We start from the raw sequence: 8540 nt of genomic DNA, 5'->3' as shown, positions 1-8540 counted from the left end.
GACTCTCCTGCCGACCCGACCAGGCGCTCCCTCGCCTGGCGCTCCCCTGCCATCCTTTTCTGGTGCGCCCCCGCCAGCCCTGCCTGGGGCGCTCCCGCCAGCCCCGCCCGACGCCTCCGGGCGGCCTTGCCCAACTCCTTGCTAGTTGGGCCTGAATTGGGCTGGCCCAAGGCCTGACCCAATTCCCCTTGACCTAATTGTCCACTATAAATAGAATAGTGCCTCCTCCATGAAAGAGGACTTTTCCCCTAGACTCTTTCCCAAGTGGTTCAGCCACCACTAAGGACCCCTTTTCCCTAAGATCTTTCCCCTAGGGTTCTTGCCCCATGGCTCAGCCGCCACACTATACTCCGGCCGGGTGGCTCAGCCGCCACCCGCCGCCGTCAGCCACCATACACCACCACTAGCACCAAGATGGTTCTCTCCAGCTATGGAGGACCATCTCAGATCTACCAGATGATCTAACTTGACCGTCGGAGTCCGCTCCCGAGGCACAGTCCATGGGACGACTCTAACGACTTTGCACTGTGATGTCCAGATCTCCGCCGCAGCAGAAGACTAGAAGACTCGTCGGAGGTCGATGTCGCATCATTTGGCGCCATACCGGATTCGAGCAAGTAGCAAAAGCCTCAGTTGGCCTCAAGCTCGTTTTTGCCCAGATTTGTTCAGATCTGATGTGTTTTCATCTAAGGTTTGTTCAGATCTGTTCATTTCTACCCATCATTTGTTCAGATCCGTTTAGATCTTGCCAAGATCTGTTCAGATCGATTTGGTTTCACCAAGACTTTCAGATCTGTTTAGCCATCGTTCAGATCTATTGATCTGCTTAGTTTTATGCAAAGATCTTTTTATTTGCTTGTTTTTTCGCTCAGATCTTTTGATCTGTTTGAGTTTTCTAGCTTAGATCTTCAGATCTGCCTTGTTTTTTGCTCAGATGTCTAGATATGTTTCGTTTTAGTTCATCTGAGCAACCCTCAAGTCTTAAAAGACTTTATCAGATCTCACTTTCATCTATATTTTGATGGATTATTCAGAAAGTTGGGGGAGAAAAGAGATTTATATGAGTTTTTCTCCATCTTTGTTCATATTTTCGAATTTTATTCAGCAAGTTGAAGAACAAACAATATTTTGCAAGTTTTTACTTCTTTTGCTTGCTCATTTTCGAGAAAATCGGTCTTTGTTTCCTGATTTCTCATGTACAACTTCGTTCAATTTGTTTATTTGATGCTTCGTCTAGAATCTTAGAGATGGAAAATGAAAGATTTTCAGATCTGTTGAGCAAGCTGAAGAGTAGAGAAGGTTTAGTGAGGAAAAAACCTTCTTAGATCCGTTTTTGTTTTTATTTTGGGGGTTTGTTGAGAAATTTCAGAAGAAAAGAAATTCTTACGAGTTTTTACCTCATTTTTAGTTTATGTGTTACAAAAAAAATGATTTTTGTAAAGAACTTCAATTCCTGAAACATTTATTTGTACATACAGCTGTGTAGCTTGTACATTTTACAAAACTCTTCAGGAAAAGAAAAGAAAGAAGAAGAGGTTCTTTATGGGTTCTATCCCACTTTCAGTTTATATGTTTCCAGAAAATCTCAATTAGTTTATGATTTTCTTTATACAAGTTTATCCAAGTTACTTAAAAGCTTGAAGAAAGAAATAATTTAGTTATGAGCTTTCTCAAGTTGTTTGTATTTCCATCTGAATATGTGTTTTTACCATCCATTTCACTTCATATTAAAATTCATTTCAGTAATGATTTTTGGGGTACAAGTGTGTTTAAGTTGTAAACACAACTGTGGTACTTGTATATTCCAAAGTCTATTTTATTTCAGAAATTATATTTACCATCAATATAGTTCCATCCCATCAGTAAAAAAAGAGGGGTAGAAAGGAGTTCTACAAAAAGAACCGATCTGTAAATAGAGATGTATACAAAAAAAACATGCCAAAGCTGGCAAGGAAAATTCAAAATGATAGACTTGTTGGCACATCTCGACCAAACACATCAAAAGTAAAGCATACCAAAGTCGACAAACAAGAAAAGGTCAAAAAATAGTGACTTGTTGTCACCTCTCAACGGACAAAAGAAAAAAGAAGAAGTCAAAGTTCAAGAAATGATGTTATTTCTCTCTCTAAGGCTATGGGGAGTACAGAGAATTTTACAGCTCATATTTCCAGTGAATTGTATAAAATATTACAACAGTAAGCTGTCACTCCTAACCATATAAACGACAAAAAAAGGGATAAAGGTGCACAATGCACCAGGCACATGACAAGACAAATGACAGAGCTGTCTATACAAAAACAAAGCTGGACCCCACCTGGTCCAATCCCTTATGTACAGAAAAAACAAAACAATCGGTACCCACCGGGTCAGCACATTTTCCCAGGCAGCCAAAGACTCCCCGAAACCCGAGCTTCTCTCGCTGGAACGTGAGCACAAAACCGCCTACGTCTATCGACCATCTCCAGTCGGCGGCCTAACAAACCAAAGTCGCTGGTAAAGTCTCAGCTTCAATCGACATTGCCAGCGAGTCAAAAAGCTAGCGTCGCCGCTCGGATGTACCATCTCTTGTTACGATCCCGGCGACCCAAAGGAACCACGTCGCTGGTGAAATTGCATCTCCAATCTCCACCTACAGGCGACAAACTAAAAAAAGGAACCGCTAAAAGCTCCACCGGTCGAACCAGTTGCTGAATTGCCATCTCATCCCGTCGTCGGCCGCAACCTCCGACAGCGGCTCCTGCCCTCGTCATCGGCAGTGGTGGCTGACTTCCATTTTCCTCAATTCGCTAGCAACATAACCGCTGGCCACCACCGACGCAGGAAGCTTCGACAATCGCCACAACCACCGGTGGCTCTGACTGTTCCAATCGCCATCCCTAGACCACAAGTCGGAACCCAGAGCACCATCGTTCGCCGCCTACTGCTCCTTCAACACCGTCGACCACAAGAATAGCACTTTCGATATAACCACATCTTCCCCTGTTAGTCAGCGTCGGAAAACTAAGCCAAAGCAATAGCGAACTCCGACAGCAACCACCAGACAACGCCGTCAAATCACTAGCTGTGGACTTTTTCTCTTTGGTGCATCCTGGTACCAAAATCCAGATCGTCAAAATGGAGCTGGTGACTTATTCAAAACTGATGAGAAAGATAACAACGAGCCCACTCGTGTATCTGATTACCCTTGGTTTGCAATTAGGTCAAACAAAATAATCAGTAATTGGACTTCTACATGTGGGCTGCCATTATTCTATTTTGGGCTTCAATGAGAAATGGGTTGTTAACTTGGGCTCCTCTCAAACTAGCCTTTCCCGTTATTTATGGGCTATCTCAGCAACTTATATGGGATATTTTTGCAAGGAAAAATCAACAATTTAATGTTCATCGGCCCTAATTCAATCAAGCTAGATCCAATTCTAAAGATGCGGTCCGACTAGCTCAACATTTTCAAAAAAACAAAAAGAAAAAAGAAAAAAAGAAAAGGATATGGAATTGGGCTAGTCACTTCCAAATGGGCTTCGATATATTTACTTGGGCACTTTTTCAAGTTAGCATTTTTATCGGGCTACCTCAACAAGAAAATAACCCACTCTTACAAGACAAGAATTAGCAATTTAATACTTGCGCACCGCGAGCTCCACTCAACTGAATGCGTTGCAACTCGGCCTCTCACGACATTCCCAAAAAAAGGGGGGGGGGGGGGGAGGAGAAGAGTAGTACACTACTGCTACTCTATGAAGTGTTCCGAGAAATGATCACGACAGGAAATGTGAATCAATTAATTATTTCAAGAAAACATACTAACTATAAGATTCGATTATGTTGTCTTTTCAGATAATTGCTCCAGCACCGCGACACTCAGGGTGCGCCAACAACAAACTCGCGGAGCAAAGCCCGGTATGTAAGGCATTTACAGGGGACTTGTGAAGTGTGAAACGCTGACCAATCACTCAAAGTTCCCATCCAGCGGGCATAGAAATATAACTCCCCACCCGGTATTGGCTGCGGGTCTCATCCCCCTCACCGGGGTGCGCGCACGACGCTTAGAGCGTCTATTTCTATTAACAACTTTCAGCTGTGACTAGAACGCGGGAATCATGGACCAAGTACGTTGTATCTATTTACAGACTTCGGAGCTCGACAACGGTCTAAGAGACTGTATGGCGAGGTTACGCTTCTTAGCTACCCAGGCCCGACATTTTATCGACATCAGTGTCGCGTAACACTCTGTAGCAGCCTCGCTCTGTATAACATTGCCAGCAGCAGTTACGCCGCATCACACCGACCGGATCACACTCCTCTCAATGAAGGAGTATCTAGTCAGCTCAGGATACATAAGCAATGTTTGGCTCACCGCACAACCCCACGGCTCTCGTGGGCGAGGTTCGGTCATTCTCTCTATTATTTAATGTATTGGTGCTTTATCTAGTCCGATCCGATTGTCAGCAACCCAATCGCATCAGACTAGGGGGACTTGACGACGCACAGTTTATATGACTAGTTCCAGTCCGATGTCATTGGCCGGGTACCAATAACACCAGACTGGGGGGACTTGATGATATATGGTCCATTGGCATGGCCTAGACTGCTCTAGCGCGCCAGCCTGGCCTGACGCGCTCCTGCCAGCCCTGCCTGGCGTTCCCTTGCCAGCCTTGCTGGGGACTCCCTTGTCAGCCCTGCTGGGGACTCTCCTGCCGGCCCGGCCAGGCGCTCCCTCGCCTGGCGCTCCCCTGCCATCCTTTTCTGGTGCGCGCCCGCCAGCCCCGCCCGGCGCCTCCGGGCGGCCTTGCCCAACTCCTTGCTAGATGGGCCTGAATTGGGCTAGCCCAAGGCCTGACCCAATTCCCCTTGACCTAATTGTCCACTATAAATAGAATAGTGCCTCCTCCATGAAAGAGGACTTTTCCCCTAGACTCTTTCCCAAGTGGTTCAGCCACCACTAAGGACCCCTTTTCCCTAAGATCTTTCCCCTAGGGTTCTTCCCCCATGGCTCAGCCGCCACACTATACTCCGGCCGGGTGGCTCAGCCGCCACCCGCCGCCGTCAGCCACCATACACCACCACTAGCACCAAGATGGTTCTCTCCAGCTATGGAGGACCATCTCAGATCTACCAGATGATCTAACTTGACCGTCGGAGTCCGCTCCCGGGGCACAGTCCCTGGGACGGCTCTAACGACTTTGCACTGTGATGTCCAGATCTCCGCCGCAGCAGAAGACTAGAAGACGCGCCGGAGGTCGATGTTGCATCAGTATATATATTTAATTACTCAAGTTTTAAATTTATAAAACTGATTTTATCTCAACCGGACTAATAAACACACTAGGTAGTGTACGTAATCATGCAATAGTACAATTGTGGTAAGACCAGGTGTCGAACACAAAAAGAATGGTGGTGAATTAATTTTAGAATGTTTGATTGTAGGTTACACAAAACACACAAAAGCAATAAGAAAGGTTTTATTAAAACTCAAATAACACTTAACATCCAATATCGATAAACTGACTGAAAGACAAATCTCTTTAGGTACTTTGATTTAGATAAATTACATCTCAAAATAATGGCTAACTACTGATACAATGGATATTTATTCATTATTCACTGATTCCTGATATGACTAGCATCATGGTCACACTACTAATCCTTTGATTTCAACACAACTATTAATTTATTGTTCAAGTGAACAAACAATCATGCAAATCAATATTTAATTCGTATTAAGCAAGATTTGATCTTATTTAACCCTAATGATCATAGGAGTTAAATCATGCATAGAATGATCATTCTACTCATGCACACACATTAAAGTTCACCATTTTATTTCCTAACCCTAGGTTTTGGTCAAAACACTAGTCATAATCACCAATAGTCACTGGACAATTATGATTCAAATTAACACAATCAGATGATCATCTAAACACTATTAATTCAACAATAGGGAACAAAGTAACAATCTTTAACACATATGGATCTTTCAATCAAACTTGACAAAATAAATTAAATAAGAATAAAAAATCCAAATAGCAATTAAACCATAAACTCAAAGATTCATTCAATCATAAACACAAAGTAAAAGGTTTTAACACCTAAATCAGAAAGTAGCACATAATGGAATCACAGTGGAATGCTAATCATGGTTACGACAACAAACCACATGATCTCTGACATGAATCCGCTCCCTAATCCCTTAGATCTTCGCTCTCGTCAGCTTAACGGCCTTCCGACCGCCTTTTAGACTCTTAAAATGGCAGAATAAAGGTTACTTGTCGACTAAGGATCAATGAAAATTGAGTTCTCCCCTTAAGTTGGCTGAAAATCGCTATTTATAAACTTTGGAACCGACTTACGTACGTTGGGCGTAAGTCGGTCTACGCGGTGCGTAGTCGGATTTTTGCGCGATCAATATTCGGACACCTTGCCCACTACGCTGGGCGTAATGGGCTGCCTTCAGCAAGTTCGTCCCTTTTTGCATTCCAAGCCTAATTTCCGCCCCATTTGTTTCGTTTCCGCTCTGGCAACAATTATACCTATAAAATAATAATTTAAACCTTATAAATACCTTTTAGTTCTAAACAGTGTTGTAAAAATCGGTCTAGGTGGCCGATTAATCGGGGATTAATCGCTAGGCGGTCTTCAACCGAATATGATTAAAGCTAATCGGCCGTCTTAATCGATTTTGGTCAAAAGGGGTCAAATTCGGAGATAGACGGTTCTAATCGGTCCTAGGCGGCCTAATCGGCCAAATTTTCAAATTTTCAAAATTTTAAATATTAAACCAAAATTTTCAAAATTCCAAAAGTTCATAGTATTTCAATGTTCAACTAATATATAAAAAAAAAATTTAAAAAAATTAAATTTTAAAGTTTTTCTCTAAAATTTATATGTTTTCAAATATACAAATACCAAAATTTACTTCTTTTCTTAAGATATATTAAAATTTGAATAACTTTTCTTATTAATTGGTTGATAAATTGTTGTGCTTGTTAAACTTATTATTAAACTTTTATGCTTATTTATTTATATTCTTACGATTAAAGTTAGATTTATAAATTTTTGAATAATATCTTAATAATTAATGGTCCCCGATTAATCCCCGCCTAGCCGATTAATCCCTAGACCCCAGTCCACCTACTAGCTTACGTCTAACGTTTTCTGCAACCTTGGTTCTAAATAACAATAATTAAAGCTAAAATATTAAGATATGACATATAAAAATATATATAGATATACACATATCAAGGACCATGACGGGAATAGAGTTTGTAAGCAACTGGATGTCGACGCGTGCAAATAGGGAGGTACATGTTTTTTTTTTCCATAATTGCTCTGTTTAGTATATGAAATATATAAAAAAACCACCATATATGTAAATACCTACACATAGGCTGCTTCTATTAAAATAACTTAATTATGTAAACACATGGTTATATCTTAAGATTTATGTAGATATAAAGATCTCATGGTGGTGTAAGTGAAGTGTGAAGGGATCTGTATCATCCTTGATGCATAGGACTCATCCAAATTAATTTGTCAAATTTCCACTTGACCTATAGTTTGAATTAAATTGTCAAACTTAGTATATATATATATATATATATATATATATATATATATATATATATATATATATATATATATACTCGAGTATCAATATAGAAGAAGAGTATGAACAGCTCGAGTATCAATATAGAAGAAGAGTATGAACAGTAAGGTATGTGTCTCCTTAGAATGCAGTATCCTATATGTTGGTGGCCTTTAATTATGAGCATATAATGGTTGGTTACAATAACCTTAAATTAAATATGAAGTTTTGATTAATTTGAAGTACTAAATCCAAATTAGACAAGATGATATATTTTTGATTAGTTTGATACTTAAAAATATTATTAAATATAATTGAACGACACCTACGGGAAAAGAGCTTAAGCCAAAGCGGCGTCGAATATTTTCTAGGAAATCATTCGAGACATGGTCCGAACGGTGGGCAGACTAGAGTGATGTTGGTCTAGCGGTGGGGCCAGCGCAAACATCACGTGGGATTGGGAAGTGTAACATGATGGAATTGGCACAGTTTGTACCAATCCTTAACGATAACACATGTATACGTATGTGCAATGTTGGAGTAACGAACGCAGTCCACCGGATGTGATAACATCTGTAGGGTGTGCTTGTGCTCTAGACTCTAGGGTGTTAGAAATCCAGGTTGAGGGATGTGATAAGGGCTTCCTTGTTTGTTCTTTTTTGATCGAGGCTTGGAGGTCCGAGTCATTGCCTGACGACCTGGTAGGATCAGTTAAGTCTTGTTGAGCCCGAGTGTTGTTGTTTGGTTAGTGGATTGGGCGTAGGCCCGAACGGTGATGGTTAGTGGATCGGGGTAATCCCGGATGTTGTTGTCGGTTAGTGGATCAGGGGTAGCCTTAGGGCTGTTTGTTTTTTTTGTGAAGATCTGCGCAACCACTTTTGTCTGCGCCGCGCAGACAACGCGCAAACATATGCTCTCGCAGAGTGTTTGTTTTTTGGAAGTGCGCAGATCAAAAAAC

This window comes from Lactuca virosa, chromosome 5, assembly GCF_052849685.1.
Source record: "Lactuca virosa cultivar CGN04683 chromosome 5, Lactuca_virosa_CGN04683_v6, whole genome shotgun sequence".
In the NCBI taxonomy this organism is placed as follows: domain Eukaryota; kingdom Viridiplantae; phylum Streptophyta; class Magnoliopsida; order Asterales; family Asteraceae; genus Lactuca; species Lactuca virosa.
Note: the sequence above shows the minus strand (reverse complement) of the source record.